Raw genomic sequence first — 19,290 nt, 5'->3', positions numbered from 1 at the left:
AACACAATCAACATCAACACCCAACTGGAAATGAAGTAATCCTTGATAATTCAGAGATGATGAACAGAAGACAGTTCTCATCCATAGAGACCCAAAGCAGAGTTTACCATGAAGGTTTAACAAGGAATCATAGCAGCACCACCCCTTCCCCACCTCCACCCCAAATTTGCCCTTTGTAACTAAAAGATAATTTAAAGAAAAATACAGATTTCATTTTAACTTAGTTTTTTCTTTATCATTAGTAGGAATATGGCTATCAAATCCATCCCCTAACCCTGTGACTATAAATCTCCCCAACTAGCAACTTCTCACCTTTAACTTTGCCTCCTCCTAAGAGGTAAGATTCATGCTCTGCATGTTCTTGCAGATATTGGTTTATGGGGTTTTATTGCTAAAGCAAATTACAATGGCTTTTTTTAAAAATTTTTTTTTCTAATATTTATTCATCCAAAGTTTCTGGTTCTTTGTATCTTGACATTAACTATGTTCATATCCAACTCAGAACTTCAGCCAAGTGTCATGCTGCCCCTTTTAGATCGGTGGGTTCTCTGATAAAGGGTTTTTGAAGACCATGAGTTCACAATACCTGAATTAGTACACCTCAGTCTTTTAATCAACAATACCTGAATTAGTACACATCGGTCTTTTAATCAGGGAGTGTTAACCCAGTGAGACAGAAATAAAGTGCCTTTATTATGCATCTGGCAGATGAAATAGTGTGCTTGTTTCATAATAAATGCCATACTTAAAACTAGAGGCATTTGGAGCTCACAGGGGTAATGAGTTCTGTTCATTTACCTAAACATGAATGTTCATCTCACATGTGTCTGTTTAACAAGGAAGTCCACAAAGACACACGCTGTCTGCTTAAATCAACTGCAACTGGAAAGATATCGTGAATAAACATTGTTTCGTACTCTGTTGCTTATTCTCATTTTTATTTTATAAGAAAAGAAACAGTGCAAATATGTAAATAAGAGCACTAAGTAACCACTGAAGACCCTCCTGTTTCCTTATGAAACTTTCCAATAAAAGCAAATCTGAGGCTAATCAAACAGCATTATCCTGGTGGGGTGTACCACTTGATCATCTGTCATCATCATGAGTCACAGTGGTGGCATTGATCAAGTGGGGGCTGCAGGAGTTGCCAATCAAAAGGGGGGCTCCCTGGATGCAGGGATGGCTTCATAGTTATGGAACCAGTGCAAAATGAGAATACAGTGGCCCTGGTTCAAAAATGACTGCGAATTTTAAGAGGGTGATGACAGTGCATCGTCAAGCATGAGGCTGTTCTAAGTACGGGATCCTGCAGAACCAGAACCAGCTAGCCTTGCCTGGAAGTGCAGGTCCAGGCATAGGACAGCATTGAGCAAGTCAGGGACCATCCTAGTATACAAAGGCAAGAGGCTGAGTCTTGTCCACTGTGAGGGAAGAGTCACATTAGGCTTTATACAAACCCATCTGCTTCAAAACCTTTATATCTTATTCTTTTTCATAGACAGGAGAGGAAGAGATCAGGAACACATGAAAATATAAAATGGGTTATATCTTAAAATGATTTATTACTTACAAAAACTGGAGAAGATTCAGCCAAATAGTTAGAAGAAACCCATCTGGGCAGGGGGAGAGAGTGTGAACTACAGATTTTCTACCAAGACTAAAAAGAAAGGTAAAATCTGATCTCTCAAGAAACAGCTGGTTGCCATGGTGAAATGGCAAAGGGAGCTTTTCTGCAGCTTCTCTTCTCTGATTTGTAAAAGTGAAACTGGGATCAAATCCAAAGAGGTGACTTCAAGTGAAATGGTTGAGCTGGGACTTTGCACAGAGCACCAAAAAATGATCACAAAGGAAGGGTCACCTGAGATGTCAGAGCTGAGGGGAGTAGACGAGAATGCCAAGCTCTGAGAGCTTCTAAATTTAGGAAGGTATTATGAGCATTGCTTACTAAGCATGGGACCTGTTCCCAAAGTTGTAACAATCACCTTCTACATAGGATTTCCTTTAATTCATATGTCCTCACAGCAAGCTATCAAAGCACACAAAATCATCCTCATTTTGTAGAGGGAGAAACTGAGGTCAGAAAGGTCACATAACTTGGCCAAAGTCATATTGCTACAAATTGGCAGATTCCAGCTCTCAATCTTGATAGGATCTGGCCTGGAAAAAAACAAAGAAGAATATAAGAGGCAGATATTACAGAAAACGTGGACTTTGCTGCAACAATGAAGGTAAATAATGTAATCAACTAGGAGACAATTAAAAGTCTAATTGGAGAGACAGTTTGACATGAATCTTTCTTTATGCCTTACATATTTTTGAATTGATATTTATGTTTTCTTGTATCTAAAAATTGTGAAATTTAGTAAATATTTGCTAAAGGATCATATCTCAGTTTTTCATCAGAATAGAAGCTATCCATTTTTTGATATGGTAGAGAGGAAAATGCTTCTGCTAATGATAACTGGAACAAATGCTAAAGGCATTTCATACTCTTAACTCACAAGAGGCAAAGTAATGAGGTATCCAGGTGGGCCAAGAGTAAACACTTGATTTTTAAAAGAATGAATCCAAAAAGTGATGATAAATGAGGATAAAGGTGCATTTTGTAAAATGATAACAACTTTCCTGTTTCTACCAAATTTGTTAGTATGTAACTTCAAAAAGATAACATGAACTTCTAAAAATTTCCTGTATGCTAAATGAAATTTAAAAACCTTCTAGCAAGGATATTTCTTTCTCAAACAAGGATACATCTATACACCAACCATTGCCCCACATTTTGTGTCATATGGTCAAAAGAAATTGTGCAACTTTGACAATCATTGCAATTTCTTCACTTCTGGGAAGAATTTCCATGCATGTTCATTGGTATTTTTATATGGCAAGAGAAGAATTTCTATCTTGCCATATTTTGAATTTCTCCTCCAACCTCAAAATAGTGGAAGAAGTAACCATCCATTATCTCTCTTTGAAATCCAAAACAGGAGCCTCATAAACACCCACTGTGATGTCTGGTGGACTCCCCTAAGAAGGGAAACTCACGGGGCCTAAGATAGGGCACCTGCTCAACAAATGTCAAATGCCCTCCTGAGTGATGCCAAATACAAGGCCCTAATTTTCACTGTCTCCCTGCCCAGAATTGTGTATTTTATTCTTTAAGGACTGTGCTCTCAGGCAGCTTTCATAGTTGAAAAGAGATCTGTCAAAGTAATCCTCATTGAAATGTCTTTCATTGATAATAGCATAATGTGCTACCTGCTCAGGAATGTTTGCATTTTGTGACCCTCTTCAAAAAGCCAAATCTCAGCTGGTACACATTCCAGTGGCAATTCTATTTCATGGTATTCCATGAAATGTTTTCACAAAATTCACCAAAAGAATAAATCCCAGTAGCAAGAATTTAGGAACAAATAAAAGTCAATTATGAAAGATATTTTGGGATTAGGAAATCATTTAAGTACACTTCAAATCCACCTAGAACTAACTTCAGTTCTGACTATGCATTTTTCAAAACATCTCACAGACACAAATAGACCAATGGAACAATATAGACCAGAAATGAAACCGAATATGGACAATAAGGTACTCTTTGACAAGGTTGCCAAAAATATACAACAGGGAAATGAGTTTCATATATGATGTTGGGAAATCTGTGTATCTACTTTCAAGAAAACGAATTTGGACTCTTAGCATGCCATATACCAAAAAAAAATGGATTAAAAACTTAAATGAAAGACTTGAAAATATAAAACTTCTAAACAAAAACAGGATAAAAGCTCCTCAACATTGACCATTGATCATGGCAATGACTTTTTAGATATGACACCAAAAGCACAGGCAACAAAAGAAAAAAAATTGATAAATGGGACCACACCAATCTAAAATGTTCTGCATAGAAAAGGAAACAACAAACAAAATGAAAAGGGAATTTACAGATTGGAAGAAAATGTATATCTGCAACTCAATAGCAACAAACAAAAACCTAACAAATCCATTTTAAAAAGGGCAAAAACTAGAATAGATGTTTCTCCAAAGAAGATATACAAATGGAGAATAGGTACAAGAACAACACTGACCATCAGGAAAAAAAGGCAAATCAAAAACACAAAGAAATGTAATCTCACCCTTGTGAACTGTTATCAAAAAGACAAGAAATAAAAAGAATTTTTTGAAAAGGGCTTGTAGAAAGGGGATCAAAGTAGTGAAAATAAAAACTGGTAGAACCATTATGAAAAATAATATGGAGTTTCTTAGAAAAAAATTAAAATAGAATGAATATTGATGTAGTAATCCTACCACTTGATACACACACAAAGAAAATGACACCAACATCTCAGCAAGATATCTACATTTCTGGTTCATTGCAGCATTATTCACAATACTAAAGATATGGAAAAAACCTAAGTGTTCACTAATGGATAAATGGATTAAAAATATGGTGTAAATCAGGCAATAAAAAGAAGAAGGGAAATCATGGCATCTGCAGGTAAATGATGGAGTTAGAGAAGATAATGCGAAGTGAAGTTAGCCAATCCCAAATAACCAAATGCTGAATGTTTTCTTAATATAAGGAGGCTGATTCATGGTGGGATAGAGAGAGGGAGCATGGGAGGTATAGACAAACTATAGATTGGGCAGAGAGGTTGGAGGGGAAGGGAGTGAGCATGGGTTATTAATGATGGTGAAACATGATGCTCATTATTATCCAAAGAACATGTAATAAAGACATGTATTGGTTTGAATATACTTTGTATACAACCAGAGATATGAAAAAGTGTGCTCTATATGTGTAATAAGAATTGTAATGCATTCCACTGTCATATATAAATAAAATAAATTTTAAGAAAGAAAAAAGAAGAAGGAGGGGCTGTGAGTATAGATCAGTGAAAGAGCACTTGCCTAGCATGCAAGTGATCCTGAAGCACAGCATAATGAACATGGAGGGCATTATGCTAAATGAAATAAAATTAGACAAGATAAGTACTTCCTGGTCTCATTTATATGGAATCTCAAATAATAGAAACAGAAAATAGAAAGATAGCTGCCAAGAACCTGGGTTTGGGAAAATATTTGTCAAATGATACACCCTTTCAGTTATAAAATTAATAAGTTCTAGAGATTAATATATAATGGAACCTTAAATATATACAATTATTTTTGTAATTTATTCTTAAATAAAGCTTTAAAAGAAAAAAATCTCTGCCCTACATCTGGATGAAATTCCTTCCAGAAAAATTTAATCTAAATACTTCCCTCCGCTGCTTAATAGTGAATCAGCAAAGTATACTGCTTTCCTTACACAAAACTTTCCATATATTGGAGGATTATAGTATTGCATGATGAAGAGATTATTATCCAAGTGAAATATTTCCACACACAACCTTCTGCTGTAAAGTGTACAAAGCAATCAAAATACATAGTTAGTATTGTTTCAAATTAACTTATGCTACATATTTAATTGCTTATGCCTTTCTACTAATTACTTTGTAGTAATTATACAAAAAAATCTTCCAATCTTCATTACAGAATATGATTTAAGAAAATGTGGGTTCATGGATTTGAGTTTTTTATTTAAAAAACTTGAGTTTATTTTTATCACTTTTTTATTAAGTGAAATTATATATGTATATAAAAATTATATATATATCAAGTATGAGATATATATATATATCTCATACTTAAGTTTCAAGGAGCTGCTCGAAAGTTTGGGAATGCCTTAGCTGTATGGCCTTGGTCAGTAAATTTAGTCTCCCTGACTTTCAGTTCTTTCTTGGCAAGATATGGCATTTAATTTTTTAACACAATGTAGCACTTACTCTCTGGGCCAGGAACTGATTAGACTGCTTTGACAATGTGAATTCATTTAATCCTCATGCAACTATTGGAGACACAACTATTATTAGGCTTCTTCTGCAGATAAGGAGACCCAGACACAGAAAAGTTAAGAAACATGCTCAAGATCCTCAGCTGACATGCAAGAGAACTTGAACTCAGGCTGTCTGGCTCCAGCATCTGAGGTCTTAAACCACCCATCCCTCACAAGCTGGAATCATGGGCAATGGGAACAGGAGGGCCTCCACATCCCCAACTAAACTTAACTCACATGGGGAAAATGTGCTGCCTGACACACAGAGGCCCTGCACCACAGTGGAGGGATGAGGAGAGCCCTTGTTACTTTTTGCAAGTGTTTGGGTTCCTTTGGAAGGAGTCCATGAGACAGGAATGTAATTTATACAATAAAAACAATTTTTAAAATATTTAAAAAAGAAGTAATTAACACAAACAACAAGTATAAAAATCAAACTAGCAGAGCAGAACAGTGGGGAAATGAGAGAAGGAAGGATGGAAGTCAAACTAGTGCATGTTAATGAACGAGTCACCACCCAGACACTGGGGGCTCAATCCCTCTGCAGGATGTTGGGATATGGGTGAGAATGGACCCACCCAAGGGGAGAGGAAGCTGGGATGTTTGGCCACCAAGTCCCATTCCTCACCCTTGGGGATGCTCATAAGTACTCCTAGGGGCATAACTACCTGGCATTTGGGGCTCTTCTCACACTGGTCTACCTCTTCTTCTATGAACAGAGAAAGCTTTCAAAGACACAAGTGCTATGTTAGGATGGTCAGAAAGTGCCAAAGCACAGGGGAAGGATTCTGAAAGCATGGAAGATAAAAGTCAAGGTACAGGTATCAGATTATGTACAATCTGACTGCTTAGAAGCAGCGACATAGTCTTATAAGTACAAAAATGCTGTAAGCACTCCCCTGTGGAGATGCTCTTTCTCCCCTGACTTTTGCAGCTATTAGTTGTTAGCTTATTAGAATCACTCACATCTATGAGCATGACGAGTAATAATTAAGAGTCAATGATACATTAATTCATTGAACAAGTTTTTACAAGGCATCTCTGCACACCAGAAAGTCTTCTGGGTCCTGGGAACAGAGTCATGAAAAATATAAAAATAAAAAAAAAATAAGGAAAGGCCCTTGTCCTACTCTAGACTATATTACGGCAGAGAGAATTAAGAAAAAATATATACATAACAGATACATATGGATTATACAACCTAAAGTCAGTGCTATGGGAAATGAAGGAAGAATAGAGTATTGGTAATTATCATAGGTTCAATGTAATTTTAAATGATCTTAAAATTAAATTTTAATTTTAAAAATGGTCTTGTAGGACCTCGTGGAAGAGGTGATATTTAAGTAGAGATTTTAAGGAGGTGAGAGAGTCAACCACGAAGGTTTCTGGGGGAAATGAGATTGGAAAAGGGGACAGGAAGAGCATTCCAGGCAAGGGATCTGCCAGGGCATGGAGATGGGTAGAAGAACAAAGAGGGAGAGGACTATGTTACTAGATGGAAATAATCACATGGGAGTGGAGGAGATGAGATCAGAGAGATGAACCTGGGTCAAGTCCTCAGGCTTTATGGAACATCACAAGGACAGAAAAAAGGGGAGGTATGGGATGCAGCATGCAAGGAATTTAAAGAGATCTCAGTCTATTAGATTGAAAACAGACTATGGGGTGCAGAAAAGAAAAAGTTAGGTGAGTTCAGAGGTTGCTGTGATAATCCAAATGAGGGACTGGAAGAGTGTGACAAGGAGTAGCAGGGATATGGTAAATATAACATGTATTTTGATTATAAACAGGGTTTCCCAAATTATTATATGAATGATTTAAGGAAACTTTAGTGTGCCGTAGAACTTAAAGCCATAGGGCTGGTTCTGTACTCCCAAACTCTCATTTTACAGTTGAGGAATATCTGAGCCCCCAAATTCAGAGAATTAGAGTTACTTGCCTGGAGACACACAGTCAAGGTAGGAGTAAATGTGGGGACTCCTAGTTTCAGTGACCCCTCATAGCAATACCAACTGATAATAACCAGTGATGGAGTCAAAGACTTCAAATCATCTAATTTTTCTGGAACAGACCAAAGATTTAGCCAGGTAAAAACCCAGACAAAAAACAAGACTTAGGAGTTGCATATAGCTCTTTTGGACCCCATTCCTTCTACCACAGTCCCTGTTTTAGTCAGCTTTTTCACTGCTGCGACTAAAGAATCTGACCAGCACAACTGGAGGGGAAGAAAAGTTTATTGGAGGGCTCACGGTTTCAGAGAAAGTCGGCTCCATTCCTTGGGGCTTGAGGTGAGGCTAAACATCATGGCGGGAGAGGATGGTGGAGGAAAGCAGGTCAGATATGGTGATCAAGAAGCAGAGGGACTCCAGCTCCAGATGCAAAATATATACCCCATAGCTACGCCCCCAACTAACCACTCCTCCAGACATAACCCACCTGCCTCTAGTTAACATTCAGTTAATCCCATCAGGGATTAACTCTCAGATCGGGTTAAAACTTTCACAATCCAATCACTTCTCCTCTGAAACTTCCTGCATTGTCTCACATGTTAGCTTTTCATGGCACCTTATATCCAAACCATAACAGTCCCTTTATCTGTTCTCTGAGAACAGTGCCATTTTCTTGCAAGGCAGTGCCCAGTCCCACCTAATAGCCATGTTCTCATGGAAGGTACAGACAGTAGGCTTCCGTTTTAATTTGTTGATAAATAATAAACACTTAGAAAAATCTTGGAATTTTCTCATGACAGTAATGGTGCATGTGCTTCAGGGAACAAATCTGCCACAATGAGTAATGTGCTATGCCCCCCTCTTCTTGGTTATCCCTTTGATGTTTTTCATGAATGTACCTCCTGCTCATCTAATGAGGTCTATAGAGCTTTTTGGCTGTCACCAGCAAAGCCCCCTTGTGTAATCCCAAAACTCTAAAGAAAAGCAGCCTTGGTTTCCCAAGAAAGATTGGCTTCTCCCAATCTATTGATCTCAGTCTGAACCTTTGCCAATACAACCTCTCTTTCTGTATTATAAAATAAACCTCATAGCAAAAATCTGAAGACTGAAAGGGTGATTTTCTACTCTTATAGGGCTAAATTAAGAACACTGGCTCTGGAATTAAGCCAAAACAATATGGAGGAAAGGAAATTTTCTCTCCCCTACTCCTTGGCACAGCTAGGAATTCTTATCAGGTTAATTGAAGAGAAAACCAATTAATCAAATATAAACTTATATTTGTGTACAGGATGTAATATGTACAATTGTTTCACAAAATACCTGAGTTATGGGTTAGAGATTTCCTAACCTAGTAAAAGAATCAGTTTTCATTCCTTGAGCGTATAACCATGAGCTAGCAGGAGAAGCCTCCAGAAACCTGCTGAGACAGAAACAAGTCTGTCTTGACTTGACGCCAGCTTTGTTCATTCCATAAAGCTGCTCATTCGGCTTTCATAGTGACTTTAACATGGGGCCCATCTAGGCCAAGGATTATTTTTGAATATCACATTTTATTCCAAAGACTAAGTTCAGGCTCTTTCTCCTCCCCAACACTGATAACAGAAAAACAAACTTCATTCTAACAGATTTTTCTAATTATTGTTTCCTGTTGTTGCCTTTAGCTCCAATGCCCTTGTCATCACGTTCTTTCCCAGAAGCTATGAAGTAGCCAAATGGTGTCTTTATCACATTATGGGACTCTGAACCCAACACTCCTGAAATCTGAAGACACATTTGGGTCTTAAAACACAAATAACAAGTTTCTTTCCTTACCTTCCACCCTCCGCTTCCTCCAGACCCTAAAGAAGGGGTTCAAGGAGGATTAAGGGCCTCACATTTATCTCTGTTGATGAAAGATGCTGTTGGGACCAAGTAATGCCACCTCGGCTTGACTAACCGAGGGATTAACTAACTTGATTGGGAGAAAGAAAACCAGAGAGACTCAGAAATGATGTGCTAGAAAATGGGATTCGTGCCCAGTCTCCATGAGAAAAGTGACTTTGACAAGAGGAGTTTATGAATATGTGGGGACAGAATCTGGATTTGAAAGTGATGTGTTTAAAGGGAGATGAGATGCTCGTGCCTGCTTAAATACTCATGTGTGATTATTAATAATCCCCAAACATAACAAACTCACAAGGCATATGTTTCTGTTACAGTGAAACCAACTCCCTGCATCATCAGGCAGGATAACATGCAAAGCTCAACCGGAGCAGCGTGGCATTGTCAGCAAGCAGCCAACTTTGGATATGGGTGAGCAATGGTGCCGCTTCAGTTTCCAGAGACAGGATCCAGGAACCTGGCACTTAGGGAAGGAAATAAATTAGATCACGACCCAGGTGGGATAGTCATGCTGTAGGGCAGCAGGATGGGCCCTTGCAGAAAGCATGTGCCATAATTTTGCTGAGTCCCAGCAGAGACAGGCTGTGTTGCACTAAATGCTTCCAAAAAAGACAAATCTGGGTCTTAAGAGTAGAAAAAGAGAAGATTTTCCTTGCATATCCATAGCATTATACCTAAGTAACTCCTAGACCTCCTCCTCCCATTCCATTTTCTCTTCTCCTCTTCCCCCTTCTTTCCCTCCTCCTCTATTTCCCATTCTTCCTCTCCTTCTCCTCTTCCTCCTCCTTTTTCTCCTCCTCCTCCTTCTTATCCCCCTGCTTCATCTCCAGATTTTCAACTTAAAAGTAATGATGTTACATAAAAAATAGTGTCCCATTTACCAGCATTACTTTATGCAAATAATGACATGCTAAAACATAATTTCTCTTAGGCAAGAGTGCAAGGCACTGAGGATGTTCCTTAACAGTGAGGTAATCTATATCTCTGGTAACGCAGAGTGGGGTCATTGATCAGCTTCATTCCCCTCTCTTGGCAGCTAATTAGAAATGCATGTTAACAAGATCTCCAGGGAATTCACATATATATATTCAAGTTAAGGAAAAAAATAAATAAAAGAGAATAATAATCTGGTTCAAGCAAAAACTATGAATATACTTAGCCATTCAACAAATGTCCATGAGCTTAAAACTTCAAATTTGGGAAATTTCTCTCCACTTTTGACCCCTCCTTCTATGTGAGCATCACTGGAAATCACACTCTCTCAGGAGATACTTGTGAATGGGACCATCAGCAAGACTAGGTTTGCATCATGATGGTTTCATTATATAGTAACAAAGGAACAAACTTAAGTTATATAAGCAAACATTTCTGGGATTTACTTTATAAATCAAGTTCACCCATGAATCTAGCTCTAGAGTAAATATTATGATTCTGATTGGCAAGGTTGGATAACAAATACACCCTGTGGCCAATGGGATAAGGCCAGTTCCCAGTGACCTTCCAATTAGGAAGATTTGAGTTCCCAAAGGACAATCTGAATACTTTTATCTAAAGGACAGGGAATGGGGTACTAGGCAGGCAAGAATAGCATATGACCAGTACTTCGGTCATTTTCAAGGTAACATTTTCAGTATTACTTATTGAGATTTGAATTTTTATAAGATAAATTGCTGGGAAGTAATGGTCACTAAATAAAGAATGGCATCATGCTAAATATTGTCCTTAAGAAAGAAAGAAGACCTCTAGGTTTTGTGCAAAGCTAAGTGGATGCACAAGCTACTTGCTAAGTATCTATAAAACGTAAAATAATGCTGCCTCAGTCACATGCATAGGATTTTCAGGTTTTAGAATTGGCTGAACTAAGCCAAGCATGATGGGGCACACCTGTAATCCCAGTGGCTCAGGAGGCTGAGGCAGAATGATCATGAGTTCAAAGCCAGCCTCAGCAACTTAGCAAGGCCCTAAGCAACTCAGTGAGACCCTATCTCTAAATAAAATATAAAATAGGGCTGGGGACGTGCTTCAGTGTTGGAACACCCCTGGGTGCAATCTCAAGTCAAAAAAAAAAAAGTGGCTGATCTTCCAATCCTAGGAGCCCAACAGAAAGCAAAAACTAAGATTTGGAGATATGTGACCAAATTTTACACTTTAGGAAGTGAACTAGAGGGATATTGGAGCTTGATTCCAAGGGGCATCTGTGCATGTAAACTTGCTGAAGAGGGGAATGACATCCAGAGGGTTTTAAGAACATAAATTTGGCCAAAGCTGCAGGAAGATAACAAAAATGAATGGGAGATAAATTTCATGTTGTCTATCCACCCTTCAGAGGCTGGATTTTAATCCAACCAAAATGCTTGCTTTATTTAGTCATCAGAGGCCCCAAACAAGTAGTATATTTACTACTTATCAATTTAAAAAACTCTATTGGAAAAGAACCAGAAAGTTGATTAAAAAGCTGGGACTTAATGCCTGTTAGTTGGTTAAATATTATAACAAATTTTGAAGCACAATTCTGCATTAAACGACTACACATTCAGCTGATGTGGATTATATTTAAGAAAATGTCCACTCTCTACTCTTCCCCCTTAAATATAATATCATAATACTCTTTTGTCTTAATTTTATTAAGAATAAAAAATTCTAAACACACCAAAAAGAGAAAAGAAAGTTTCATGGGGAAAAACGAAGAGAGAGAAAGAGGGAGGGATAGGAGAGAGAGAAGAAAGCAAGTAGGTGGAAAGGGAAGAAAAAGGAAGATAGGAAAAAGGGTGAGCAAGAAAGTTATTTTAAAAGTCTAATGGGGTTCGCAGCATTTTCTGTGAATTGATTTTCCGTCAGAGCAGACTTTAGACAGCCCTTAAACTTGTGAAGTCAGATGTCACTCTGAGTTCAAGCCTCCTCTGTATTTGAGCTTCACACTCCCAGTTCTGACAGCGTTCTGCAGTGCATTTAGAACCTTTTTGAAGGTGACACTAAGAAAGGACAGTTTCATAACAGAACATGAGTATGTGCTGTGGATTCAGAGGGGATGCCTGGGCTGCTGCGAGAGGCCTCTCTTAACATGTTGACACTTCTTTGAGCTTTCATGGGCACTAAGCTGACTTCAGTCCTCCCAAGGGAGCTACAGGCCACTCTCCAGAGCGAAAGCTCTCAGCCTCCTAATGAGCAGTGCACTGATGGCTGCACTGAAGCTACCAAGTGAGCAGTCTTCAGGAGGTTGGAAATAAATATCACAGAACAAAGGAGACCAGAAGAATTGGTCCATCCTTTCTAGAGGGCATTTCTAAGCAAGACTGCCTCATCCTCACTAGTAATGGAAACCATATCTTTAGAGAGATCTTTTTGTAACACTTAGTATAACACTTATTACAGGAGGACCAGTGCCTCCTGTAATAAATATTTCCTTCCTCCATCACTCCATGGATAATGACACTGTGTGTGGGGGTTTGGGTTAGATATCCTGGTTTCATTTTTGAAATTTTCGCCTTGTTCTTTCAGTTCCATTGAGACAAAATGACTCTGAGTGTTTATAGACAGGATGTACCAATAAAGGAAAGCTAGCCACTTAAGGCAAAAATCTGAATCCTGCAAAAGTTATTAAAAACATTTTCATCATCTTAAAATCTATTACAAAATATTCCCCAATATATATGTTCTGGTGAACACTATTACTTGTTTTCATTTATAGATACTTTTTACTACTATTCTCAGTGTCTTGATATTTTCATGCATTTTCACACCACAGATCAGTGATGGTATGTGTGCGCATGCATGTATAGTATGTAAATGTGGATTATGTGCATATGTATAGTTGTGGCGTTTGTATGGTACATGAGTGTATGTGGTATGTGTGTATTCATGTATATGTATATGCCGTGTTTGGGAAAGTATGGAATGTTTGTGATTATGCTGAATGTATGTTTTTGTTTAATATGTGCATGGGTACATAGTATACATGTGATTGTGTTTGTGGTACATGTGTGCATTGAAATATATATATATATATATATATATATATATATATATATATATATATATATCCATGAATGAAGTGTCTGTGCTTGGAGAATGGAGGGATATGTGCACACACAGAGTGTGGGTGAGTTTACATGTGCCATGTGTGTGGCATCCTTGGAGGGGTTGTTTTCATGTTTGAATGTATATTGTGTTTGGGGGAGTGTGGGTGTTTATATGGAAACTGTATGTAGTATGTGCACTTAAAGGTGAACATGCTGAGTTTCTTGATCATGTTCTGATTTAATAAAGAAGCATATTAAGAATATCCTAAGACACTTCCCTTTTCCATATTAAAAAAATAATCTGTTTGAGGTAAATTTTAAATATTTGTTTTCATACACAAAATAATTATTCCAGTTCATAGCCAAAGGGACCCAAATTGGACTTTTGGGAAAATGTCCAAAACAATACTTCCTAAAAGCTATTTAAAATTGGAAAGGACATGCCATTTTTAGGTGTTCAAAGGAAAGACAGAAGATGGTTGATGGTGTGTTATTTTAAAGGGAGAAAAAAACTACTAAAATGTTTCTGACTGTAGCAACAATAAAATACTAATGAACCAGAGGAACAGATGGAAATTGAAAAGCATGTGCAATGTCAAAACCCAAAATACAGTGATTTGTTAAATTACAGGGTTTTTTTCCCCTGAGAGAGGAGCTGCAGTTTGCTGATAACTCAATGACAACTGGGATTATTACTGTAACACAGCAACGCCATTTTCCGCCTAAAACCTGCAAGAACTAATTAATTATATAGCTTTGGTTACTAGCTTAGAACCAGGCTTTGCTGTCCGATTTCCAAAGACTGAACTTTATAAATTGTCAGAAGAACAGCATTTTCCTAATTGTCTGCTGACTATTGTCAATAGTCACAAAGACTACTATCAATTGCCAGAAGGGAAATGCCTCATGATAAATTCTGTTTGCTGTTTTGACCATTTGGGAAGAATCTTTTCCCACAGCTTTTTAAATTCTGGAGCCACCCAGACTTCCTTAGTGAACAGAAATGTGTCCCGTTGAGTTGCAGCTTTAAATATAATGTAAGCATCAGGAGGGTGAGTGGCTCCTAAGAAGGTTTTATAATAGTGCCAGCTGGGCTTACCAGGCTAGACAGGCAATGGAAAAAAAATTATATTGTTCTCTCTGCTCTACACAAAAGACCCCAGTCTACTTCCTAATAAAGAGGTGAGATTTCAGAAACCTCCTGGGTACTGGGAAATGGGAAATAATGTTCTGACCATTATAAAATAAAAGAATTGCATTTGTTTTGCTTTGCTTCCCCCCCCCCACCAGAAGTAGTTGGGAATTGCAAACCAGACTGAGTCCAGGAGGACCAGGGAAAACTGTGAAGAAGCAAACACAGGCCTGAAGTCTCCTGTGGTTCTTAAGGCCTTTGCTCTCCCAGTATTCCTTGTCATCTGCCACCAGACCGCCACCCCACCCCTACCCACAGCCCCTGGCAACACCTCTTACTTTCCTGGTGACATTTAAAAAAAAAAAAAAAAAAAAAAAACTCCTCTCCAGGGCCACTGAAAGAGTGAACTTATAGAGCAGCTTGTTAATGTCTTTCTAAAATCTCAAATCATGCACGTTCTGTGGCCCAGCAAGTGAACTTCTCAGTATCTTACCCAGAGAAATGCACATTCATGTGCACCAGGAAGATGACGTTAAGGTAGCCAATACAACCTTGCTAGTAATAGCAAAGAATTGGATAGGACCTGCATAGTTACCAGCAGGGGAAGGGTTGAACAGTGTGAAAGTATACTTAGCCTACTGAATTAGTTGCAACAATTTATAGAAGGTGGATTTTCATTAGTAATACCAGAAGACTTCCAAACTATACCATTGAATAAAAGCAAGGAGCAGAATAATGTATGGTTATAATATAGCAATTTTTTAAAGAAAACCTGTAAGCATTGCAAAATAATAGTAGGATTTTACAAATATGAACTTAAATAAACAGAGAATGGTCTGAAATTAGTTCCATTGGATAATAAAAGCAATTATTCTCTGAGATGGAGATGTATGGGGAGGTATTGGTCAGGATGGATTTAGACTTAACTCATTAGATGAGTAACTCTATAATATGGAGCTTATTAAAAATGCATGCTTGATGGAATTGTTGTTAGGGTTAAATGAGTTAATAATAAAACAAATAAGATATATGGAGTACTTAATTAATCTCAATAATGCTTAGTGCTTTACCTATCTCATCTCATGGATCATGAAGCAGGTGGAGTTATTATGTCCATTTTGCATATCCAGAAACTGAGGTACAGTGAAGTGAAAGTAATTGGTCAAAAGCCTCAGAGCTCACAGTATTAAAGCTAGAGACTCTGGAACAATGACGGTTTTAACAGAGAGGCAGTTAAATGAAGTACAAAAAAGTTTGAGATCTAAAAATAATTCTTTAAAGTCCATGAATCTTCAAAGGAAATAAATTTGGTTCTATTCTCCAGTTAAAGAGGGACTTAAAATACCTGAACTTTAATAGCATATTGTTCTGGAAACTGATCAGAAAGAAAATGGACAGCCTTCCATTCAATCAACTAAAATCTTGGGTAAGTTTGGTGCTTCTTTTTTCCAAACCCATGGTGACAGATGCAAAAATTGATCTCAACACTTTTACCTTGTGGGGCTCCATGGTGGATAAAGTGCATTTCACCACCCCTTAACTTGCAGTTTATCCATGTAAATTGTTTTGTCTAATGGGATGTAAGTATTTATAATTTCAGCAAAGACTTGAAAAGTGCTTGTGTACTTGGGCCCGTCCTCTTGCATTTGTATCTTTGCTATGGAAAGAAAAATATTTGGGATATCTACCACCTCTTCAGAATGAGACAACTTAAAAGGCATGAACTTAACTTGCTGTCTAGACCCAAGTCCTGCTGAATGCAACCAAGGTCAACCTAATTCCAACTACCTAGAAGATTCATGAGTAAGAAAAATGAAACTATAAGCCACTGAATTTTGGATAGTGTATTGTTTTAATTATTATTTTGGCAGTTTATGATTTTATTTGGTGTTACACTGCATTATGATAACTTCTTTGACAGACACATTCACTTTATATATTGCCTTTAGTTTGCAATGCTTCTGAAAGGGTGTCCCTTCCTTACTATGTATGAGACACTGTAATTCTACGTGTAGTTAAAATGAGAAATATAAGAAGAGAACCTCCAACTCATCTCCCTGTGTATAGCATCCCTCTCTTCCATTCACTTCACCAGTCAGTGATGATAATCGAGAGAAATTGCCCTAGAGAATAGTTCTGCTACTTACTGTCATTTCTGTACTCCAGAGTTTTCCAAGCTCTCCTAGTATGAGGTAATGTTTCCATATTGCTCTAGCATATGCTCAATTATACTTCATTTTCATGTGCAGTTTCCTCTGCCTATAATCTTCTCCTAGAAGCCCATGATTTCCATTCCCTTACACACATTTAAATTTTACTAATGTTACTTAAGATTAAATTCCTCTTTTAGAATTCTTCCTCTCAAGGCACTGCTTCTGTGACAAACACTTTACTCCTTCTCTAAATAAATATATATGCACATAGAGAACAGTCACACTTGGGTCTCCTAGGATCATCACATATTTCTAATTTCTAAAAATCTCACCATCTACCTAACTAGGTAACTATCTTAATTTTTGCCCCCAGGAAGGGTCACAGATCAGTGGGTTTGTGCCTATTTGTCAGACAAGACTTGGTTGTACTACTGAAAAGAAAAATGAATCCCTAACTCTCTGAATCTGTTTATGAAACAAGACTCTCATTGCATGTTGAAGCCTTGTGGTATTTTCTGAGCACAGCATGGGTTTATTTCATATTCATGTCATGAAATGGGTCATTGGAGGTACTCAGGGACCCAGGCTGAGGAAACTTAATCTCAGCCCTTGTTTTCATATTTTCTCAGCTAGTAACTGGTGAAGTTTGGATTTGAACTAGGAAAGTAATTCCCAAATCCACTCTTTCAATCTCTATTTTATATGCTTTTCTGACCATACACATTCAGATCTGCATACAGAAGAGAAACTACCATAGAATGAGCAATATGAAAACACTTTTAACTTTTTATTTCATGTGTATTTGGTGCTAGGATAGAAGTATTGCTGTATTCATTTAGCCATAAGGAAATAAAAGTTCCTTGAGGTCAATTTGCCAAAAGTCACATAGCAAAGAGAATATACCAGAAATAAGATTCAGAAACTAGACTTCTTGACATATTCCCAAGACATCATGCAGGGTATTGCACTTAAGTATTAGAACAAAACTCACCCTAAAAGCCAAAAGAGAGAAGGGAATGCTAGCATGGAAAGAGGCTTTGTGGGGAAGCATCCACGAAAAAAAAAAAAAAAAGCACCTATTCCAAGAATTTGCTTTTGAAAGCATGAAGAATTTTTTTATATCTCTATGGATTACACAAATCTGCAGGATTAAGCTTCAAGAAACATTAACAATATACATCATCCTCATTATTCATGGATTCCTACTTTGTAAATTCACCTAAAACTTAAAACTAAATTAGTAACCCCAAAATCAATATTCATGGAACTTTCAGTCATTCACTGATAGGTAATGAGTGGTGAAAATTTCGAGTTGCCTGATATACATGTTTCAAACAAAAGTCCAATAAAGCAACACTCTGCCTTATTGTTTTATAACTCCTACTGAAAACATGTCTTTTTAAAATAATCTATTTAGTGTCACTTTTTAAAATATCTTTGTGTTTTTTCTGGGTAATTTTTCTTTTTAAAAGGGTCTAAAGCATACTGCTGAAGGGATGTTCCTAAGTCCAAGAAGACTAAATATGTCTTATGGATAAAATAAGACAAATTTCATTCAAACATGAGCCATAGTGCTACTGGCAGTGAATTCAATGTTAATTAATCAAAAATATGGAAAATATAGGAAAAAGAGGAAGAAATTCTCAATTCTGTACATGAAATTGCTCCAGAAAATGCTAAAGTAATAGCTATAATGTGTAATGGAGCTATGTAAAAGAAACTAAGTTTGTGCATTCTTAAGATGACAACCAGTAAAAATGTATGGTGGCTGGGTATGGTGGTGCAACACCTGTAATCCCAGCAACTCAGGAGGCTGAGGCAGGAGGATTGCAAGTTCAAAGCCAGCCTCAGCAACTTAGCAAGGTCCTAAGCAATTTAGCAAGATATTGTTTCAAAATAAATTTAAAAAGAGAAAATAGCTCAGGATGTTTCTCAGTGATAAAGCCCGCTGGGTTCAATCCCCAGTACCAAAATAAAATAAAATAAAATAAAAATGTATGGTGAACAGCATTGTTGTAAAGCTGAAAGCCAAAGAAATTTATAGACATGTTATCCAGGACCAGAAAAATGTCAAATCTTTCTCAGCTCATGATGACTGGTTTGAATGTTGCAAAAAAAAAAAAAAGTATGGCATGAAAAATATTAAATTTTCAGGTTCTATAGGTCAACGTACTGCAAAAGAATTTTAAAAAATGCTAAGTTTTACACAGGAAAAGGATTCATGTAGAAGAGCAGGTTTTCATGGATGATGAGACTGGCTTATCTAACAAAGATATTGTCAAGTGAACTA

Source organism: Ictidomys tridecemlineatus, chromosome 5 (assembly GCF_052094955.1).
Source record: "Ictidomys tridecemlineatus isolate mIctTri1 chromosome 5, mIctTri1.hap1, whole genome shotgun sequence".
Classification (NCBI taxonomy): domain Eukaryota; kingdom Metazoa; phylum Chordata; class Mammalia; order Rodentia; family Sciuridae; genus Ictidomys; species Ictidomys tridecemlineatus.
The sequence above is the reverse complement of the archived record's forward strand: the minus strand, read 5'-3'. Positions refer to the sequence as shown.